Source organism: Phyllostomus discolor, chromosome 2 (assembly GCF_004126475.2).
Source record: "Phyllostomus discolor isolate MPI-MPIP mPhyDis1 chromosome 2, mPhyDis1.pri.v3, whole genome shotgun sequence".
Taxonomy (NCBI): Eukaryota; Metazoa; Chordata; class Mammalia; order Chiroptera; family Phyllostomidae; genus Phyllostomus; species Phyllostomus discolor.
In genome coordinates, this window is record NC_040904.2 from 155560253 (window position 1) to 155584568 (window position 24316).

Here is a 24316-nt window from a genome sequence, read left to right on the forward strand (position 1 = left end):
AATACTCTAGTCTTCAGTTTCTTACAAATCCCAAATTATAAGACAATAATCATGAGTCCCACTCCCGTCTCAGGTGTAAATTCATTTAATTTACGTGGTTCAGATTATGCTTCTTGATTCAACTAAGAGAACTGGCCACAAGAAGTAACAGTACCAGTGTACCTTTGCTTCTAAAACTCAGTCCTGAAATGTTTAAAAAACCATTACTTGGCCAAAGTCCAAATGTTTTTTTTCTTAACTCATGATTTAAGTATTCCAACTAACAGAACTTATTGTAAATTACTTGTTCTATTTATTTGTTATTTTTACAAAATTATGTGCTTTGAATTATTCTTTTGTATGTCTTTCAACTTCCTCCCATAACACGCTGAGAACTTTCAAAGATTGGCCATGAGGGCAAAATGAGGTGACCCTGAGAACATAGAGAAAAAGGAGACAAGATTGTCTTCTAAGAAATAAATTACTTAAATCAGCGCATGATGGGAGGAGACAGAGTGTCTCCCAGCTCCGGAACAGCTCCTTGACTAGGGACAGCTCAATTGGCTCAATGTGAAATATTTATGCCTAAGTAAGAAAGTTTCAACAGAACTTGGATGACAAACAAAGAAAATGAAGCAGTGTGTGAACTGAGGGAACTTGAGACTTCTACAGCTGTATTTTGCTGTAAGGTTAGCGTATTTCAGTTAGTGAAATCCTTAGGAATATCTGCCTTCTTTTGCTTTATACCTTACTAAGACAGCCACATTCTGATTAATATTTTGGGCAAAGAGAAGTTTTGAGTGATGTAATTGATCATTTGGGTCACAGATAAAGGATTACCAGCTTCACTATGAAAGAAATCATTGTATTCTAATTTACATGTAAGTCCAGAGTAAGGTTTGGTTAGCATTGGTCCATTGACTACACAGTTTACCAAAAGGTGCTAGAAGTTTAGCCTTAGAGCATATAATGCTGAGGACCCAAGGCTACACGTGGGTAGCATCACCGGCTTCTCCCTACCCAGCGAGGCCTTACAGGCAATCAGCAAGCCCTCTCTGGGAAACTCACCTTCAGTTTCTCCCTCATGGCCTTTTTTTTTTTTTCACATAAAACTTCTATCCACATCTTTTTAACTGCTAGGTTAGTTATTAAACCTCAGAGTATCCTGAGAGAAGTAGGCCACAATTAGTAGTAAACACTTAATGAATGTGTGTGTATAAGTGAATTAATAATTAATTTGTTGTTGGAAAACAGAGATTAAGACATTAGGTCACACAGAAAGCCAAACACAAAGGTATGATTCAATGATTTCATATTTATGGCCTTTTTAATGAGTTTCCCCTCCCCTCAGTAGAGTGGCGTATTGAAGACACTTTCCTGGAAACCCTACCAGAGTGAAGGCTCATTCATTCAGTGCATTTTAATGCATTCAGTGACGCCCCAAATACACATTTACACTTCATTGGTGATTCTAGATCATTTCTCCTTTGAATCCTATGGTACTTAATGATAACTAATAGAACACTTGAGGATGCATGAAGCAATTTCTTCCAAGAAATGAAGTTAGGTTATCCAATAATTATTCTTAGGATTTTTTCATTTTAATGTTCTGTGCTGAATCTAAGAGGGGAAAATAGGTAACTTGTTTTTGCCTTGTTTATTTCCAAAGTTCACTGATGGACTCTGAAAACCACTAACATAGATATGGCAAAAGAATAAAATTCATACCACTAGTCCATAATTACTAACTATATAAAATTTTTGATTTTGTGAAAGCATAAAATAGAAAATGTCCCTTTCTTTTAAAAATTGCAAAGTGGTCTATTTTGGGAAAACATTGGAACACACTTATTTTAGTAATGCTAACTTATATTTGGACAATGATGCAACATTTGCATTTCTAAAATGAAGATAAATTAATGAAGAAAAGAATAAAGTTATTTGACAGTAGCAAGATACAGACTTTAAGATGACAGTTTACCCAAAAGAGAAGTGAGTTTCAAGGTGAATGGTGCCTTGTATTGTTTAGAGGCACAATTGGAGTAATCTTTTATTGATTTGTCAAAAATTAAAATACTCATTCATAAAATGGTCTAAAATTTTTCAAGTTGATTGAGTAATTGTATATGACTCAAATATACAAGTAAACTTCAAATGACTTTTTCTAAACTTTATGCCTTTCCAATGAATTATGAGAATTTTATTGCATTCTAATTCTATTATTATATTTTTAAATAAAGATTTTCTTTACTCTCCAGGGTAAATAAAACATATTTTAAATTATGTTTATCTGCATTTCCAACTCTTTTTCTAAATTTTGGATGAGTTTTGATGAAATTTTAATAAATTAAATTATGGTGTTTGGGTTTTCAGTGTATGTTTACAGACCATAAGACTCAAATATGAGTTTTAATTAAAAGAGTATTTTCCAGTCACTGAGAAAGTTTTAAATTGCATAACAAAATTTTAGCACAGACCTTTGGATCAATTTCAAATCCCTTATCTATGAACTTAAAAAACCATATTTCATAGAAGTTTAGAAAATTACTCCATGTCACACTAACTCAAATTAGTAATAGTTTCATGATTGAACTTCGATTGTTTGACTCCAAGTAGCATGAAAATTTCATCATAGTTATTTGTAGAAACCTACTCTTTAACTTCTAAATTAAACTAGTATGAGTATTTAACTTTCCTTACAAACTCTTAACTATCACTCCAAGGAGTGCCCTTACCCTCCACAGTCAGAGGTCATTTAGCAAGTTGTGTTTGATGCATTACCGTGCAGCCTGCATTACAAGGCCTCAGGGGGAGACGGCTGCCTGGCTCTAGGACTCAGCACCCAGAACACCTTTTTTGGGTAAGAACTATTCTGTAGCAGTAGAACTAACTCACTCAGCCTCAACATGGAACCAAATAGATAAGCACCAGAGTATTAAATTGACTACTGTGTAGATCACTATACATGTTTCAAGTCATGGTTCAAGGTTGCCCTTCCAGCTGAACTACGTATGTTCTAGCCCTGGTTCAGGGATCTTAAGCAAGTTATAGGGCATATATAAAGTCTTTGTTTGTGTGGAAATAAGTTTTCCTTTCACTTGGGTAAAAATCTAGAAATGGAATTTCTGCTTTGCATAGCAAGTGATGTTTAATTTTATAAGAAATGGCCAATCTGGTTCCCAAAGAGGTTGTAGCATTTTACATTGCAACCAGCAAAGTATGAGAGCTTCAATTTCTCCACACCCTTGGTATTGTCCATAGATTTATTTTTAGCCATTCTAGTGAGAAGTTGGTATATCATTGTGACTTTAATTTGCATTTCCCAATTGGCTAATAATAATGAGCCTCTTTCCATGGGATTATTGGCCATTCAAATATCTTTTGTGTAGTTTCAATTTGAAAATTTTGTCCATTTTTAAATTGTATGTTTGTGTTCTTACTATTGAGTTGCTAGACTTTTTTTGTGTGGGCTCGAGATGCAAATTCTCTGTAAGTTGTATGTATTGTATTTTTTTCAGGGGCTTGCCTTTTCATTCTCTTAGTGGTTTCTTTTGAAGAACAGAAGTTGTTGGTATGTGGGGGTTTTTTTTGGTATGAAATCCAATTCACCAATACATTCTTTTAGGTTCTTGCTTCTTGTTTCCTCTATGAGAAATTTTTGGCAATTCTAAGGTCACAAACTTTCTTGCATTTCTTTTTCTAGGTGTTTCAGAGTTTTAGTTTTTATAGTTAGGTGTATGATTCACTTCCAGTTAATTTTGAGATATAATGTGAGGTAAGGATCATTTTTTTCTATATTGGACACCCAATTGTTCCAGCTGCCTGAAAAATTATTCTTTCCCACTGTATTGCATTAACATCTTAGTCTCAAATCAATTGATGATATATTTGTGTATCTAATTTAGGGTTTTCTATTCTGTTTCATTGATCTATATATCTACTTTCATGCTAATTCCACACTATTTGATTACTGTAGCTTTATAATAAGTCTTAAAATCAGACAGTGTAAGTCCACCAACTCTCTTCTTCTTTTACAAAATTCTGACTATTTTATGTCCTTGCATTTCAATAAACATTTTAGAATCAGCTTGTCACAATATTTACAAACAATTCTTTGTAAAATTCTTTTGGGGAATTGCATTGACAATATGTATAGGTTGTAGATTAGTTATTAAATTGACATTTTAAACTATATCAGCTCTTCTAATTTATGAACAGAGTACACCAGCCCATTCATTTGGATATTCTTTAATTTCTCTCAGCAGTGTTGGTAGATTTGCTCTATAGTTTTTACATGTACTGTGAAAAATTTATCCCTCAGTATCTCATGTTCCTGGTTACTATTGTAAATGGTTTATTGATAGTATATTATAATAATGCTTCAAAAAGTTTCCTCCACTCTGACTTGTGTTAACCTAAATGATCCCTCCTGGTGTCAGCCTGGGAATTGTTTAGCCTAACTCCCCAGTATTAGTTATTTCCCAGAAAGAATTCTGACTCAAAACAATGGATTTTCCCATTGTTTTGCATGCACAGACTGATTTTTGTCCAATGATTCAAGGGGTCTCCTATTCAGATTACTGGAACTTCTCCTCTTGGGTACTATCCCCCAAATTTTAGCCACCTTGGCCTTCCCAAATTCCAGTCTCTTGCTCCTCACATGTGACTTCCAGGCTCCCTTTGCATTTCCTGTCTCTGCAACACAGTCCAGAATTACCACCAAGCAGAAAGCCTGGGCAATGAATGGTAAGATTCACTTTACTTTTTTCCCTTCTTCTCTGGATCAGAGTTCTACATTGCCTGTTGTTCAATATCCAATAATAGTTGTTTCTTATGTTTTGCCCAGTTTTCAAATTATTTACCGCAGGGTAGCAATCTTGAGTTATTGCTCCCTCATGGCTACAACACAAAATCTTTTCCTTTTCCTTTACATTGTGGAGTTTTAAAAAGTTAACATTTAAATTATATGTAAACACTTTCCCAGTAGTAGTAAAACAAGTGGGTCCTAGAGCAAATTAAGCCTGAAGCATCACTGAAGGCAAAAAAAGAGACAAAACTGAAGCTGTCCTATTTCAGGCACAACATGAGAAGGCAGGGTTCTTTGGAAAATACAATAATGCAGGGAAAAATAGAAGGCAGCAGAAAAAGAAGAAGACCAAATATGAAATGGACTGACTCCATAAAAACCATAAACGTGAGTCTACAGGAGCTGAGCAGGACTGTTGGGAATAGGATGTGGTGGACATCACTCATGTACAGAGTCGCCAGGAATCTGAGCCAACTTAATGGCAGGTGACACGCACACACATACGCACAGAGAGAAACAAGAGAGTTTGGTATCTAGCTATAAAGAATGCACAGGTAAAATAGAAAGCTACTAGATGATTTTATTGTTGATAATACCCACCTATAATAACAACAAGTTGAAATTTACAATGCTGATTTGATGGTGCACTCAATGCTCCAAATTATAGTATGAACTCCATATAATCCACAGTCATGCAAGTTTAGGGACTTAATCTTATCAGTGCCCAGCATTTACATGAGTTGGAAGAGCTGCACACGGAAGTATCTCATGTAAGACTGGTGGATAAGCAGGAATGCTAAATACATTCTCTGGGTGAAAATTTTCTTAGGTTCAAATCCCATCTCCGCAGCTTGTTAATATTGCATTTGAAAATGTTTTCTAATGTCCTTGAGCTTCCATTTTCCATCTGTGATATGAAGAAAATATTGGCTAGTTTACAGAATTGTCATGAAGATGACATGAAATTATGTAACAACAACAGACAGGGCAGCATGGTGGTAAAGAGTAGGAACTCTGAAGTGAAACCTGTTTGAGTTCAGATCCTGTCTCTATGACTCTACCAGCAGTGTGATGTCAAGCAAATCCCTTAAATTTTCTGTTGTTTAGTTTATTTAAACAAAGTATGAATAATAATAACCCCTACCTTACCTAGTTGTTTTGAGGTTTAAACCAATCAATGGATGTGAAGTGCTTAGATTACTGTGACTGGCACATACTAAGCTCTGTATAAGTATGGTTGTTAAAGTTTCTAGCCTGATGTCCAACACCCCAGAGGTGCTTCTCAGCAATGGAAGTCTACCTGTTGACTGCAGAACTCAAGAACCTAAACTTATATGGAACCAGCACAATGATAGAGAAGACTGTACAGGTGAGACGAGAAACAGATGCAGATGTTATAGAAAATAAGTTTTATAACTGATTTTTACAAAAGCTCAATACCTTAATTCCCTAAAAACCACTGCTATAAAGATATAATCATTATCATTCACTGAGTCATTGTCAGTGGGCTTTGAGATCAGGTAGACATGGGTTGCGACCAGCTCATTATTAGTAACTCAAAAAGTACTTGTTATTTTAATGAGAAATAAAGCTGGTGAGAATATCTAAATAATCTAGCTGGTTCTTTCTCTCTTGTGTAATAGCTACATAGAAACCAGGTTTAATCCTAGAAGGTTGCCTGGTGCACTTGGGTTCAGAACATGGGCAATTGTTTGACAGAATTAAATTTCACATGTCCCCTTTTAGAATGTAAGCTCTATTAAGCCACAGATTTTTTCACTGTTGCGTTTGCAGAAGCTAAATAATAACTGACAAATAGTAAGTGTTCAATAAGTTATTTTGATGGAATGAATAAATGGATAAAGGATATGGGTAGGTTTTACCCTTGGGTCAGGGCAACTTCTTCCCTAGAAAATGCTTGGGTAGACACTGCCAAGGTATGCCTTTTTTACTACAGTTTTCTTGCTTCCATTGCTATCCTCACTCTCTTCTGACTGAGATATTTTTAGAAGTATCTTAATATATTCAGACAGTTTACTGTATTACTTGACCTAGTATTTATAATCAGTTCTCATTTAATTGTAAATTAACCTACAGAATAAAAATTTAATTTAATGTTTTTTCAAGATTTTTATATACTTGTTTTTAGAAAGTGAGGGAAAGGGAAGGAGAACAAGAGGGAGAGAAACATCGATGTGAGAGAGGAATACCAATCAGTTGTGTCTTGTATGCATTCAACTAGGGACCGAACCCACAACCTAGGTATGTGCCAACCAACTGGGAATCGAACCAGTGACCTTTCACTTTGTGTAATGAGGCCCAACTGAATCAAACCAGTCACAGCTCAATTGTGAGTTTTTCAGAAGTATTACATAATCAGCAGGAAAATTACCCTTTAACTCATTTGTAAAATGTTCTGCCTTCAGTAAGATAAACTGACTTTTTTCCTGCTTGTACAGTATTCATATACCTTTGGTTATAACTTGTAAAGTATTCATAAGTTTCTAAATACAAATTCTTCTACAATTCTTTTCTAAAACTGCCATGTACACAATGGGCTACATTTTATTGCCACTATTAAATATAGAACAAAAGAAGAGTTTTTCATTTTAGGTGTAATAATGTTTGTAACAAAATTACATTACAAAAAAATCCCAATTCAGATTTTCCAAGACAAAAATAAATATGTAGCTTATTTATTATTAATCTTTAACTTTAAATGTAGTGAGGCTGAGTTGGCCAATACCTCATTGGAGCTAGTTAATGTCAGTAATAATGTGGGGTGAGGGAACTCATTTACCCTCAGTCATACGTGGCTGCTAACAAGGCAATCAAATAGCAATAAGATTATTGAAGGGGAAGCCCTGAAGCTCACATCACTGACTTGCATTTATAATTTTATATTTAACATTATTTATGGAAGCATAAATCAAAGAAAAATCAATGTTATTTAAGTTGAAACTGCATGCCAATGGATTTTAAGCATCAAGCTCCCAAACAAGAAAATTGCAAATTCCTAACTACAGCAAAACTAACTTGAAAACAATTTCATGATGTGTCATGGGAGGGGGCACAAGGTGGAAAATGCTATTTTGTGCTGACCTTAAACCTCCCTTGTCCCTGCTCTCCAGACCTCCCCACATGCATAGACACGGTAGTATAATGGAAAGAGGGAGCATTTGGCAAATGTTGACCATTTGCTGAATACTGAACCTAGTTAGTTACTCCACACAGACTAGAAATTAACAGACATTTCTTAGTACCCTGTAGGAGAGGTAATGCATTAAGGCCTGTGGCATAGAAAAGTGACTCAGATTTAGATATTACCCTCAAGTAGCCTGCAGTCCAGTAAAGGTGGGTGACATAAACACTCAGTAAAAGAGCGACAAACTGATGATGAACTGTTGTGAGTTCTAAGCAGAGAGATTATTTGGAGTGAGGTGTGGTAGAATAAGAAAAAAGATCATAGAGGGATGACAATGAATGACATAGTGAATTTAGAAGATAAGGGAAAGGGACAGCAATCTTTTATGGTAACCCTATCATTTCCCCGCCCCCCACTGGGGTTTTAAGCTCACAACATAACAGTATTATTTTTGTATGATTTTTCATACATCCAAATCACTTTGAGATTCATCCTTGTAGGTATATGTATCAAGAATTCACTTTTAAATTGTTGAATAGTATTCTCTTGTATGGGTACAACACAATTTGGTCATCTCTTCACTTGCTGATGAACATTTGGGCAGGTTCCAACTTTGAACTATTATAAATAAAACTGCTATGAACACTCATGGACAAGTCACTGCCTGGGCATTTACTTTTATTGCTCTTGGGGAAATGTCTACAGGTGGAATATCTGGGTCATGTGGTAGGTGCATACGTAACTTGGTAAGCAGCTGCCAAACTGCTTTCCATAGTGGTTGTACTATTTCATGTTCCCATGAGTGATACATGAGAGTTCCAGTTTCTCCACATCTTCACCCAAATTTGATGTGGTCAGTCTTTTTAATTGATGGTGTATAGGGTTGTTTCATTATGGCTGTGATGTGCATTTTTCAGTTAACAGTGATGTATATTTTCTCATGTGCTTATTTGTTATATGCACATCTTCTCTGGTGAAATGTTTGTTCAAATATTATTCCCATTTTATTATCATATCATCAATCATATTTTTGAGTATTGAGATGTCATTCTATACTTAGAATTTAAATCCTTTATCAGATATATACTTTGGAATAATTTTATCTTAGTCCATGGCATATCTTTTCATTTCTCTCAGTAATGTTTTGAGGTTTTGAGTGTACATGACTTCTCCCTCTTTCAACAGATTTATCCCTAAACATGTGGTTAGTGGCTGCCATGTTGGAGAGCACAGATATCGGACACTTCCATCACCACCGGAAGTCCCATAGGACAGTGCTGATCTGGAGTGTATGTATGAGTTGGGTGCACTCTCCTGTGTATGTAATATTTTACACACATATGCACCACTGCAAAAATATTTATGACAGTTTTGTAGTGTCATTTAACATGGTTTTGTAAAACATATTATAGTAAATCAGACTTTTTTTCATAAAAAAATCAAAATAAACCTGAAACATAGTCTAGTGTCAGTTTTTCTGTTTTGGGTCATTCCGTGATTTTTAAAATGTATGCATCTCCTTTGCTTAAGCAGAAAATCAAATTGACTTTAAAGTTTCAAGGCATTATTTGATAGTCAAACTAAGAAGATGATCCCTGCTTATGTTTTTAAAGCAGCAAACACAACACTATCAGGTGTAACATAGGATAAGCATAATGAGAAAAAGAGGCATTAATTTAGAAAATGCTTTTTTAGATATTGAGAACACCCACTTAACTTTCAACTCAAGGTTTTAAGGACTAACTGTATGTGAACATTACATATCTTTTTGACAGCAAAAGACATTATGTAAGCTTTTCGAATTTCTTGCTAATTCATTTTTTTTACTACAACCCCAATATCTACCTATGTACAACTCCTATGTACTACCTCCTTCCAGCTGTGTATTAGAAGAAAGATCTGCCCTTGGATGGTTCATCTGCAGAAACCCCTTCTTAGGAAATATCACCCGGTGCTTTCCTTAGCACCTTCCTCTTCATTTACATTTATTGCCCTTAGTTGAATTTTAACAGATTGCAGCTAGTAAGCAACAGAATCACTCACCCAGAATTTCCATAAAACAATTATTACTTATTTTGTCAAACTATTCAGCATCAATCATTTTAAAGAGATAAATTTAATAAAGCACAATAATCGACCAGCTTTGTGGTACTTTTGCCCTTTCAGCTAAACAGAGTGACCGAAATTGTGATAACTTTTTTCTATTAAACTTTTCACATGGATAGCATAATGGCACAGTACTTTTTCACACAAATGAACAGATAAATGAATGAATGTGTGAGCAAATGAATGAATGAACACAGGAGCCAAGAAGTAACAAGAACCCACTTAATTCAATGTTTCATTATCCTCCATGCCATTCCCACCCTCTGCTTCAATGTCCACCCTGAAGAGAGAATTCACTGCCTTCTGAGGAGCCCGTTCACTTTTGCACACTTTAACTGCTATAGATAGCTCCTTATGTGGACCCACAATTGTTTTCCTTATGCTTATCAACCACAGGGTTCTAGTGTGGTTCTCTAGGTTTGCAACCTACACAGCCAATGCCGCCTGCCCCAATATTCTTCAAATATTTGAAAGTATAGTATAAGACACTTCAACTTCCCTCTTTTTCTTACACACACACGCACACTCTCACACATACACCCATGCCATGACCAAATCACATATTTTGTTAAACCTTCCCATTATTTTCATCCTTTCTTCAAATAACAGACTCTAGTTCTTTCACTGTCCTCTGGACACAGGTTGGTTGAGAGCCTTTAAAAGTACAGTGCACAAAGCTAAAACAATGCTGGAAATGGTTGAGTAGAGTAGGTTCAGGCAGGATTATCTGGCCCTTCTCTCTCAGCTCGGCCTTTAGGTTATGCTGGCTCTTTGTTGAAATCACTCTTTTTTGGCCCCCATATCATGGTTCTTACTCTGTAGAGGGTTGTGACCCATAGTCTCTTGAGGGAGCACACCCCTCTGTTCAGTTCTCACCAAAAGCACAAAACAAACTGTAGACTCGATCAGAGCCCTGTCAACTAAAATGCTCCAGTTTTTCTTTCATGAAATACGGTGAAGCCATGTCTCCCTTATCAGTGCATACTGAATCACAGAGTTTTAAAATTAAACTTACTGGGGTGACATCAGTTAATAAAACTGTATAGATTCCAAGATGCCATATTATTGAATTATAGAGTGTTAAGGCCACCTAAGAAACTAAGATCCAGAGAGGAAGTGACCTGCTAATATACACAGATCTGGGGATAGAAGAGCACAGAGCCCTTCCTCCTGGTTCAGTGTTCTCCCCTGTACATTGTCCAGCTGTGTTTGAAACTAGCAGGAGGCCCTATTACAGTTTTTCCAGGGAACTTTAATCTTACCAGAGTTATTTTGGTATGTCTTGTCATAACAACGGTTAAAACTTCACAATCTTAAAATATACACAAAACACCATATCATTTGAACCGCACTTCATGGTTTACAGTATACTTGTTATCCATCATCATTTATTATCTTGGGTTTCATCTCAGATCATTTTAACTGCAGAGTCTGTAAACATTTCATCCATGTCCTCACCCAAGTCATTATTAAGACTATTGCACAGGATGGACTCAAAGACAGAGGTCTTGAACAAAGTTCTAGAAACCTTCAGAGATACATCAACCCATTAATAATAATGATTTAGATTTGGTCAAGCACCAGTTAGGGATCCTTCCAACTACCCTCTCCTCTCACACCTGCCTCACTCGTCATGCCACCTCCATTATTGCAAAAAGAGTCTTGAGCACTTGTCAAGCATCCTGCTGAAATCCAGTGACATCACTCACACTACTATAATGGTCTTATAGAGAAAAGGAAACTAGGTTTTTCTGATGTTGTAGTCAATTATAGTAGCTAAAGGACTTTGTCTGAAGTCCTGATACTCAAAGTAGGGTCCTAAGACCAGTGTTGTTAGCATCACTAGGGAGTGTATTCAAAATACAGGATCTGATGTGGTATCTCCAACCCAGAGGTACTGAAGCCAGAATCTTTATTTCAACAAGATCACTAAGTTGTCATGTTTAAGTTAAAATATGAAAAACATTTTCTTAAAGCTGTTTTACTGTGTAAAATAACTTCAGAAGCTGGATTACTAGCTAGCTAGATAAGTAGCTAGACAACTAGCTAGCTAGATAAGTAACTAGCTAGATAAGTAGCTAGAAGCTACTTATTAAAGTACTAGTTATGAAAATTAGGATATAAAAGTCCATAGATAGATGGATAGATAGAAATATACAGTATCTTAACAACTATATTATTACAACAAAGAACTCCTAAAAAGGTGGGAACTAAGTATACCAAAATAAGTCTGGTTGTCTTTGGATACCAAAATGTGATTTTCATGATATTGGGCAGGACCTGGTTAAATAGAAAGAGTCACTGAGGTTCTGCACCATGAGGAAAATAGAGGATTAGGGGTTTTGTACGAGAAGCCTTAAAGGCTCCATATATTTGTCAATTCATTTTCAACTTAAGCGTCTACTAGGAAGTGGCTGCTCCTATGAAACATGCAGCATCCTATTCATCACTGCCTTAGAGTAACAGTGCACTCAGGCCAGAACAAATGGTACTTGAAGCTACATAGGTGGGGTCCTTAAATAGAAAGTGCAGCTATTCCACAGGAACTGTTAGCTAACTACTTGATGACAATAATTTTGCAGTTTGTTAAAGTCTTATCACTATTCACAAAATGGACTCTGTTCTCATCAACAGAAGCGGACTGTAGGTTCATTCTCATAGCAAAATGATCCACCCCAGTTGAGAACAGCCAGGGACACAGGAGAGGATGAGTAGGCCCTGAACAAGCAGGATGCAGGCAGGTGGACTGGGGTCCTCTCATAAACACACACAGTATCAGAACCACACATTATATCTTTTTATTTAGTAGCACGTGTTAGGTTCCAAATAATGTATGGTTTTTATCCAAAGCCTGTCTTACACCATCACTGAAATTGAGAACAATCTGACAGTAACCAGAGGGGAAGTGGGAGGGGATAATGGGGAAAAAGGGGGGAAGGGTTTTGAGGAACAACTATAAAGGACACATGGATAAAAACCAAGGGCATTGGAATCAGGGGAGGTGAGGTGGGATGGCTGGGGTTAGGGAAAATGCAGACACCTGTACTTGAACAACAAATTTTTTTTAAAAATTCCTTTATTTGGTTCCTAAATGTTAATGTAAACAATATAGAGATTAATTTTAGGTAGATATCTGTCTTCATTGTACTTTACTTTCAAGACCTCAAGTAGGCAAAACCAAGAAAATGCCACTTCTTACAAAATTCTTCTTAACTATTAAACAGACATATATTAGACTTAAGGAAATATGAGTGATTTCCTAACTTTCTCTTATTTTCATTTTTCTAAATATTTCACATCTTCTAAAATAAGTTCATATTGCATTTACTTACTTATTTATTTTTAAAATTATGGCAAGACAGTGTGAGATCTATCCTCTTGACACATACTTAAGTGTTTAATACTCTGTCGTTAGCTGTAGGTGCTATGTCGTGCAGCAGATATGTAGAACTTATTCATCTGGGATAACTGCAATTTATACCATGAAGAGCAACTCCCCATTTCCCCTCTCTCAAGTCCCTGGTAACCACCATTCTACTCTGCTTCTGTGAACTTGACTCTTTGAGGTATCTCATGTAAGCGGTATTGCATATTATTTCTCCTTCTGTGCCTGGTTTATTTCACTGAGCATAATATCCTCCAGGTTCACCCAAATTGCTGCTTATGGCAGGCTTTTCTTCTTTTTATGACTGAATAAAATTTCATTGTATTATATACCACATTTTCTTTATCCATTCATCTGCCGGTGGGCATTTAGGTTGTTTCCATGTCTTGACTATTGTGATTAATTCTGTGATGGACCTGGGGTGTGAATATCTTTTTAAAGTTCTATTTCAATTATTCTGGATGTCTACCCAGAAATAGGATTGTTGGATCGTATGATAATTTTATTTTTAATTTTTTGAGAAACCACCACACTGTTTTCCATAGCAGTTATATCATTTCATGTTCCACCAGTAGTGTACCAGATTCCAATTTTTTCGCCAATACTTATCTTCACTTTTTTTTTAAAGAAAAACCAAGAACCTTGCATTTAAAAGTTTTGCCACAGGGGAACCTATAGATTAAAAGAAATTTAGGCCCTGGCTGGTATGACTCAGTGGATTGAGTGCCAGCCTTCGAAACAAAGCATCACTAACTTGATTCCCAGTCAGGGCACAAGCCTGGGTTGCGGGTCAGGTCCCCAGTTGGGGGCATGTGAGAGGCAACCATACATTGATGTTTCTCTCCCTCTCTTTCTCCCTTTCTTCCTCTCTCTCTAAAAATAAATAAATAAATAAATCTTTAAAAAATAAATTTAAGAAATACATTAACCAGCAATAAATATAGACCTTATTTGGATACGGATTAAAATTAACTATAAAAATAAAAACATTCATGAAATACTGAAGCTTTTAACATTGTCTGGATTTCTATAATATAAAATTATTCTTTGTTGTATAACATGGCTTTATGGTTATTTTTAAGTAAGCATCATTAAAGTGCATATACTGAGGTATTGTTGAATATCTAGGGTCTAGTTTGGGAATAATATGGGAAAGAAAGGAAGTGGAGATATAAATGAAACAAGATTGCCGTCAGTTAATAGGTATTTGGGGATTCATTGGACTTTTCTGTTTTATATATGTTTAAAGTCTTCCATTGAAAAGGTTAAATAAAGCCCTGGCTGACATAGCTCAGTGGATTGAGCGTGGGCTGCGAACCAAAGTGTCGCAGGTTTGATTCCCAGTCAGGGCACATGCCTGGGTTGCAGGCCATGACCCCCAACAACCGCACATTGATGTTTCTCTCTCTCTCTGTCTTTCTCCCTCCCTTCCCTCTCTAAAAGTAAATAAATAAAATCTTTTAAAAAATAAAAGGTTAAATAAAATTTTGTCATAAATTTTCATATCAATTAAATCCTTTTCTTTTTATTATTTTTTGTATTTTTAAATTTATATGTTTTATTTGCTACTTGCAATAATAACCATTATTTTTTTAAGAACAACCTGTTTTATCAGACTCACTTCCACAATAATCTGAATCCTGGCATAACATTTCAGAAACTGAAGTCCTCTTGGCTTATAACACAGATATTTTTGCCTTGGAAAAGTCCTCAACCAGTCATTTACCTGGTGCATTGCACAATACAAAAGATCTGTTCTGATTTTTCTAGTGACTTTTCAGAGAACTAGCACCAGGTTTCTGCTGTAGAGCTCATTATTCGGGTGTTTGCATCAACTCTCGCATCTAAATATTATGAACATGGAGAAATATTACTTTATTCTGAAAATTCTGTCCTACGTCATCCTTCTTTGCCTGACCTCTAATTTGTTTACTGCCCTTGATCATTTTGAGCACTTTCTTGGGAAAACTGCATAGTTGTGAGGTAAAGCAAGATGATATTGTTTGTTAGCCTTCTGAGGGGTTGAAGCCATAAAAGGCAAGGACGTGCTGGTACCACAACTTCCAACCTCAAACTTAGTTCCTACTTCGTTTCTACCAGTAGGATATATTTTTTCAGCCCAAGTCAAATAGCCTTGTATCCCTTCAAAAATCTATAGATGACCTACTGAATATTTATTCAAATGACGTCCCAATTACTTCAAATATGTGTTAGAAGAAGGTCAGAGGTACTGAGAAAGACTTTGGAAATAGGAAAGGAGAGTGTTACTATAACATAATGTTTATTATTTTATTTTAAGCTAACGTGTTAGGTTTTGAGGTCATCTTCCAAGATTGCAGGAAATTTATTTATGCTCTGTGTTTCTTATTGTTCAGTGTTTCTAAATTGTAAATGTCCTGCAACTCCACAGATGTCCATTCAGTCATCTTTGACCAAAAACCATTTGGAGATAGAAGTTAATTCAAGTGGCAAGAAAATTTTCAATGATCTCCCAGCACAACTTTGTAAATGTTCCTTTTGTCACCAATATCAAATTGTACACTTTCTTTTTCTTTAAAAAAAATTTAAACCAAACCAAATAGTAAAGTAAAACTAATTAAGTACTGGTTTTTTAAAAATAAAAATGTAATTAAGAATTCTTAGCCAAACAGTAGAGACCACAATAGGCTAGAGAAAAAAACAGGCACTGAAATGTATTTTTTCACCTGTGGAAACCAAAGGTTCAAATTTGCATAATCATTAACTTGACTTATTTCTGGTCTGAGCTAGTCTTTTGAAATACTTTTTTTGTTTTGTTTGATGTGGCCTCTAAAATATGTTTGGGCAACAAGCACGATAAATGTTTACCCTAACACCACACCAACCTTACCGTCTTGTGAGCTTTAGTAACCTTCAATGACCTAGTTCATTCAAAAGTAAGCTTCTTGTTAAGAATGCTTTAACAATTTCATTGCCATTTGTACTTTCTGCACATCTAAGTATTAATTTAACACTATGTGAGTTTTGTGCTAATAAGCTTTAAACATGATTTCAAAATAGGACACAGAGATTTTTTTCCCCCGTCTCTGTCCCTCCCATGTTTCAGCTTGTGTGGACCTCTGTGATTTTATTGACTTGGTTTTCTGGGTACCCTCTGCCCTTGTAGAAGTTTGCACAAACTGTTTGTTGTGCCCTGCTTGATTCCGATTTTGAAATTCCAATTTGGAAAGCTTTATTTGCTCAGATTCCATCTGAGAGTCATTAGAAGCAGGGTTTGTTCCTTCTCCCTGTGAGGGTTGTGGGAAAGAAAACAACAAAATTGTTTTCACCACCACAACAAGTACCACTTTACCGTTCTTAAGCACTATTAAGTGCTAAGCATTAAGCACTTGGTGCCCCCGTGACCTGTGTTTTGCAGCCAAAAAGACTGACTTGTTTAAGCTCATCATAGTATATCACAGACAAGACAGTAAGGTTTTTCTTTTTGTAATGCAACTTAGATAGTCATATAGTTAAAAATTTTAAACCGCTCAAAACAATATATAATGAAAAATAAGTTTCCCTTTACCTATTCTGAAATCTTCCATTTAATAAGCATAGAGAGGTAGATGAGTAGATATGGACATATCTGTAGACATATGTAATAAAGCTTATTCATATAAAGGAGTATTCTAAAACTGTTAAAAAGAATAAAGCAGACCTCTAGGTACTGACATCTAAATTGTCTCTAAGAAATATTAGTGTAGTGTATAAACGCTTTTCTCACCTATTTGTTTTTACAAATTCCTATTTATGAGTATGCTCTAATTTATTTAACCAGTTTTATTCTGATGAGCCTTTAGGTATTCCTAGTATTTCATAGTTGACACCTTTGTGCAACATCTTTGTGTGTTTGCAGAGCAATGGCTTCCTGAGGCTGTATTACTGGACCAAAGAGCAGAGCGTTTGTGATGAGCCAAATTTCTCTTCAAAGAGAGCCAATGAGGACTGTATAAATAGGTCTGGTTCTCTATGTTCTTGCTCTGGCCATTAATTTTACCAAATGTTTTCATTTTTGCTAATTGATAGGGTAACCACATTATTTAGTAGCATTTATTAATTATAAATAAGTTTGGGAAACATTATATATATTTCTAAACCATGTGTATTTGTTTTGTGTGAACACATGTCTTTTTTCCTATTTATCTACCTGGTTATTTACATTTATTTACTGATTTATAAAGCTCTTTAACTTTCATAGGCTAAGGAAATTTGCTGCAGTTAAGAAAATTAATACTAAATGTTTTCCCCTTTGTGATTAAACTTAGTTTATGGCTTTTTTCCCCAATGGTCAAGCAAAAAAAATTAATTATCATGTAGTCAAATTTCCCCATTTTATCCTCTGTGGCCTCTAAGCTTTTGTGTTTTGCTCAGAAAGGCCTTCTCCAATCCAGCATTATGAAAATATTTGCTTGTTTTTCTAATTTTACAACTTCATATTTCTACTTTAATATTTGAAGCCATCTAGAAATGTTTTGTGTTAGAAGTGAGGACCAATTTAATTTTTTCCCATGAGTAGGCTTTGCTCTCACAGCATTTATTATTTTTGTCTGTTTAACATTGACATAAGATCCTACCATTATGAGGGGATGGAAGATGGCGGCTTTAATCTAGGCAACGTTTTTCTCGGCTTCTGTGAAGAGGAGGGAAACTCCTGGATCGGTGGAGAAACAGAGCAAGTGGACTAGGTTACCGAATCACTTTTGAAAGCAGGACATCAAAAATTATTGCAATCACTGAAAAACCAGATGGTAAGGAGACTGCTTCAGGACAAAAGGGGCCCAGGGATCAGCACGGGGTCTAGAGGTGTGCAGACCCCAGGCCCGGTGCTCCCGGGTCTGCCTCAGGGTGCCTGGGAGAGGGGAGTCGCTGCTTCCTCCCCCGAATACGGGGGGTGAGCAACTCCAGGGGAGAACGTGTTGCTAGAAGGAACAGATTGGCCAGTTGGACTGGGAAAAAATCGCCCAGGGACTATGAACACCTGCCCAAAGACCTGGGAGGAGTGAGGGACTCTAGCCGATAGGACGAGGGGCAGCCTGGAAGGGCACCTGCACCCCTAGCCCGGTGGAAGTGCAGATCAGTGGAGAGCACAGAGCTGGGCCATGCTCGGCTCGCGCCCCATAGGGAGGCCTGAATCCCGCACTGCAATCCCGGGAGGGATGTGGTGCTTGGTGCGTTCCTACAGTAGTGGCTCAGAAATTTCCAGCCAGCCTGACTGGGGCAGTCGGGAAAGGCGCCAACACCCAGTCGGAGTGTGGTTCGGCGGGGATCACGGAGCTGCAAAGGGCTCGGCTCGCGCACCATCGGGAAGGCTGACTCGCGTACACTGTGAACCTGGAAGGGTCGCGGCGAGGTGCTTAGAGCGATCCTGGACCCCGAATCTCAAAAGTTTGGAGGAGGGGTGCGCCCTTTTACAATTCCCAGGGAGGGCCCAGTGAATCCCAAAACATTGCGGGTGCCTCCTGAGATCATAGAGCTGGAACCCTGCAGGAACCCAGAGTCTGGAAGAACGTGGAAGTGAGATCCAGAGAGCCAGTGTGCTCAGGAGCGCCCAGGGTACCTGACAGACTTGCTGAGATCTGGCTGGGAGAGAGAGAAGCATTTCAAAGATCCCTCAGTCAGCTGAAGCCAGCAAGATCAGAAAAACTGGTCTGGCCAGTTAGAAACCAACAAGAGGGTTTTTTTTGTTTTGTTTTATTTTTAATTTTGTTTGGTTTGGTTTGGTTTTGTGGCTGTTGTTGGTTGATTGATTTTATCTTGTGTTTTATGTGACATTTTATTTTTCAATTCTTATTATTTTTATCTTGCAATCCCTTATGTTTCTCTTCCATTCATCCTAATATTATTCTTTCCACTCCAAATTTATCTCACCTGCACTCCATCTTCTGCTTTTCTTTCCTTTTTTTAATCTTGCAAGTTACTGTAAATTTGTATTATCTTTTTCTCACTTTTCCAACATTTTTTATTTTAATAATATTTTGGTATTCTTTTTTTTTTCTGTATAATCTTCTTTGCTTGGCTGGCTACACTGTCATTTGATAGGTTCCCCCGGTATCTCAGTCACAAGGTGTTGATAAGTTACTATCCTTCATCTGTGTTCCATTAATACACCTCTCAAGGTTCTATACTCTTTATTCTTGTTATCTAGACCTCATCGATTTTGCCACAAGACTGCCACTTTACTATTACTGTTAGTAAGACCTAGTCTATACAATTGTAAATACTTCTCAATACCCCTACCTGATCTTAGCCCACTTTGCAATTTTCTGAACTATACTATTGTGGGGGTTGTCTCTATTCTTTTACACACTACTCCTATTTACTAATCTTTAATCCAACCCTACCTTAGAATCTGACCTCCCACAGCCTCACAGCTTTCTAGATCCAACTAACAATCCTCTCGTCCCCAATAAGAGTCTTACCTTCTTTTCATCCTTTCTAAAATGTGGATAGTGGAGTGGAGGATCACGGTTAACACTATAAGGAGCCAAAGGATAACCCATCTCTTCTCTACTGGCTGCTAATGTAAATATCATAGTACACTGTCTTGCTGTCTTAAACCATTTCGCCTTACTCCTCCAACTGATCACAAAAAAAAAAAAGAGTAGAGGGAAGCTGTGAACACCAGGATACACGAAGGAGATTGCATCACTGAATCTCACAAATATTCTACCACAGAAATTAACACCATAATTACAGGGAACCAGAACAGATCAATTTAAGAAACAGAGGCTAACAAGAAGAAACCCAAGAACAATGAGAAAACAAAGAAACAACCCCCAATTGAAGCAAATGAGGAAGCCTCCGGAAAAATGCTAAATGAAATAGAGGCAACTCAGCTATCAGATAGTGAGTTCAAAACAATGATTATCAGGAAGTTCAATGAACTCACAATGAGCTATCAGAAATTAGAGGAAAACTACAACAATCTCACTGCAAACTGTATGGACATGAAAAAGGAAATAGAAACTCTCAACAAAGGTCAAGAGGAAATGAATACAATCTCTGAACGAAGAACACAGTGGAAGGAATGAAAAGCAGGATTAATGAAGCAGAAGATCGGATTAGCGAGCTACAGGACAAAGTAGAAAACAACATCCAGAAAGAGCAAGAAAAGGAAAAGAGGCTCAGAAAGAATGAAGAAGGATTAAGAGAAATGCAAGACAATATGAAACGCAATAATATCCATATAATAGGGATACCAGAAGGAGAAGAAGAAGAACAAGGGATAGAAAACCTAGTTGAAAAAAGTAATGAAGGAGAACTTCCCTAATTTGATGAGAGAAAAAGTCACACGAATCCAGGAAACACAGAGAGTCCCAATCAAGAGGAACCCAAAGAGGCCCACCTCAAGACACATCATAATTAAAATGGCAAAGTTTCAAGACAAAGAGAGAATCTTAAAGGCAGCAAGGGAGAAACAGGAAGTAACATACAAGGGAGCCCCAATAAGACTAACAGCTGACTTCTCAATGGAAACACTTCAAGCCAGAAGAGAATGGCAAGAAATACTCCAAGTAATGAGAACCAGAGGTCTGCAACCAAGGCTACTTTATCCAGCAAGACTCTCAATCAAGATAGAAGGCCAAATAAGAAGCTTCCCAGACAAAAGAAGTCTAAAAGAATACACCTCGACCAAACCAGCTCTGCAAGAGATTCTAAAGGGACTGCTTTAAGGAAAGGAAGGAACAGAGAGAGAGAGAGAGGAACACATGTACATAAAAGACAATGAATAAGTACCTATCAATAATAACCTTAAACGTAAATGGATTAAATGCTCCAGTCAAAAGACATAGAATAGCTGAATGGATAAGAAAAAATGACCCACATATATGCTGTCTACAAGAGACCCACCTCAGGATAAAGACCTACACAGGCTGAAAGTGAAGGACTGGAAACAAATCTTCCAATGCAAATGGACAGGAAAAAAAGCTGGGGTACCAATACTCATATCAGACAAAATAGACTTCCAAAAAAGGTCCATAAAGAGAGACCCAGAAGGTCACTTCATAATACTCAAGGGAAGAATCCACCAAGAAGACATAAATATTGTAAATATATATGCACCCAACATAGGAGTACCCAAATACATAAAGAAAATCTTAGAGGACTTCAAGAAAGATATGGACAGCAACACAATTATAATGGGAGATTTTAACACCCCACTATCAAAAATGGACAGATCTTCCAAACAAAATATCAACAAAGATATTGTGGCATTGAACAATACCCTTGATGAAATGGGCTTTATTGATATATACAGAGCCCTCCATCCAAAAGAAGCTAAATATACATTCTTTTCAAATGTACACGGAACATTTTCAAAGATAGACCACATGATAGGACACAAAACAAGCCTCAAGAATTTCAAGAAAATTTAAATCATACCAAGCATTTTCTCAGACCACAAGGGACTGAAGCTAGAAACCAACCTGAAGGAAAAAAACCCAAAACACTCAAAATCATGGAGATTAAATAGCATGCTATTAAACAAGGAATGGGTCAAGAATGATATTAGGGAAGAAATCAAAAGGTTTCTGGAAACAAATGAAAATGAACTCACAACAACCCAAAACTTATGGGACACAGCCAAGGCAGTCCTGAGAGGGAAGTTCATAGCAATACAGGCCCACCTAAAAAGGTTAGAAACATTCCAAACAAACAACCTAACCCTACGTCTACAAGAACTCGAGGAACAACAACAAAGGCAGCCCAGAGCAAGCAGAAAGAAGGAAATAACCAAGATCAGAGCAGAATTAAATGACATAGAGACTAAAAGCACAATTCTAAGGATCAATGAATCCAAGAGCTGGTTCTTTGAAAAGATAAACAAAATCAACAAGCCTTTAAGCAGGCTCATCAAGAAAAAAGGAGAGAAAACCCAATTAAACACAATCAGAAATGAAAGAGGAGAGATTACAACAGATACCACAGAAATACAAAGGATTGTAAGAAATTACTACAAAGAAATGTATGCCAAGAAATTTGAAAACCTAGGTGAAATGGACAAATTTCTAGAAAAATATGTTCTTCCAAAACTCAATGAAAAAGAAGCAGAAAACCTGAACAGACCAATAACAACAAAAGAAATTGAAGCAGTAATCAAAAAACTCCTAACACACAAAAGCCCGGGACCAGATGGTTTCACAGGAGAATTCTACAAAGCATTTAAGGAAGAGCTAACCCCTATCCTTCACAGACTATTCCAAAAAATCCAAAAAGATGGGAATCTCCCAAACTCTTTTTATGAGGCCAACATCATCCTAATTCCAAAACCAAATGAAGACACAACAAAGAAAGAAAACTTCAGGCCAATATCACTGATGAACATTGACGCTAAAATCCTCAACATAATACTGGTAAACCGCATCCAACAATACATTAAAAAGATCATTCACCATGACCAAGTGGGATTCATTCCAGGGATGCAAGGATGGTTCAATATTTGCAAGTCAGTAAATGTAATACATCACATAAACAAAAGCAAAGACAAAAACCACATGATCATATCAATTGATGCAGAAAAAGCATTTGATAAGGTACAGCACCCATTCATGATAAAAACACTTGGCAAAGTGGGAATATAGGGAGCATTCCTCAACATAATAAAAGCCATATATGAGAGACCTACAGCCAACATCAGACTCAATGGGCAAAAATTAAAATCTTCTCCACTAAGATCAGGAACAAGACAAGGCTGTCCACTTTTACCACTTCTATTCAATATAGTACTGGAAGTTTTAGCCACAGCGATCAGACAAGAAAAAGAAATAAAAGGAATCCAAATCGGAAAGGGGGAAACAAAACTGTCAGTTTGCAGATGACATGATAGTATACATAGAAAATCCTATAGACTCTACCAAAAAACTGCTTGACCTAATCAATGAATTTGGCAAAACAGTGGGATACAAAGTCAATATCCAGAAATCAAAGGCATTTCTGTACACCAACAATGAAACAGCAGAAACACAGATCAAGGAAAAAATCCCATTTGAAATAGCAAAAAAAAAAAAAAAAAATCTAGGAATAAACCTAACCAAAGAGGTTAAAGACCTGTATTCAGAAAACTACATAACACTCAGGAAAGAAATCAAGGAAGACACAAACAAATGGAAACATTTACCGTGTTCATGGATTGGAAGAATTAATATCATCAAAATGTCCATACTACCAAAAGCAATTTACACATTCAATGCAATTCCTATTAAAGTACCAATGGCATATTTCACAGACATAGAACAAACACTTCAAAAATTTATATGGAATTATAAACGAACCCGAATAGCTGCTGCAATTTTGAGAAAGAAGAGTAAAGTAGGAGGGATCACAATACCCGACACTAAACTATACTACAAGGCCACTGTAATCAAAACAGCCTGGTACTGGCATAAAAACAGGCACATAGACCAACGGAACAGAACACAGAGCCCAGAAATAACCCCAAGTCTCTATGGTCAATTAATATTTGACAAAGGAGGCAGCAACATAAAATGGAGTAAAAATAGCTTCTTCAACAAATGGCGTTGGGAGAGCTGGACAGCCACGTGCAAAAAAATGAAACTTGAGCACCAACTTACACCATATACAAAAATGGTGGATAGAAGACTTAAATATAAAACGTGACACCATTAAAGTCCTAGAGGAGAACGTAGGTAGGAAAATCTCAGATATTTCATGCAGAGACTTTTTTACTGACGTGTCCCCTAGAGCAAGGGACATAAAGGAAAGAATAAACAAATGGGGCCTCATCAGAATTAAAAGCTTCTGCACAGCTAAAGAAAACAGTATCAAAATTAAAAGAGAACCAACTGTATGGGAAAACATATTTGCCAATGATACCTCAGACAAGGGTTTAATCTCCAAAATATATAAAGAA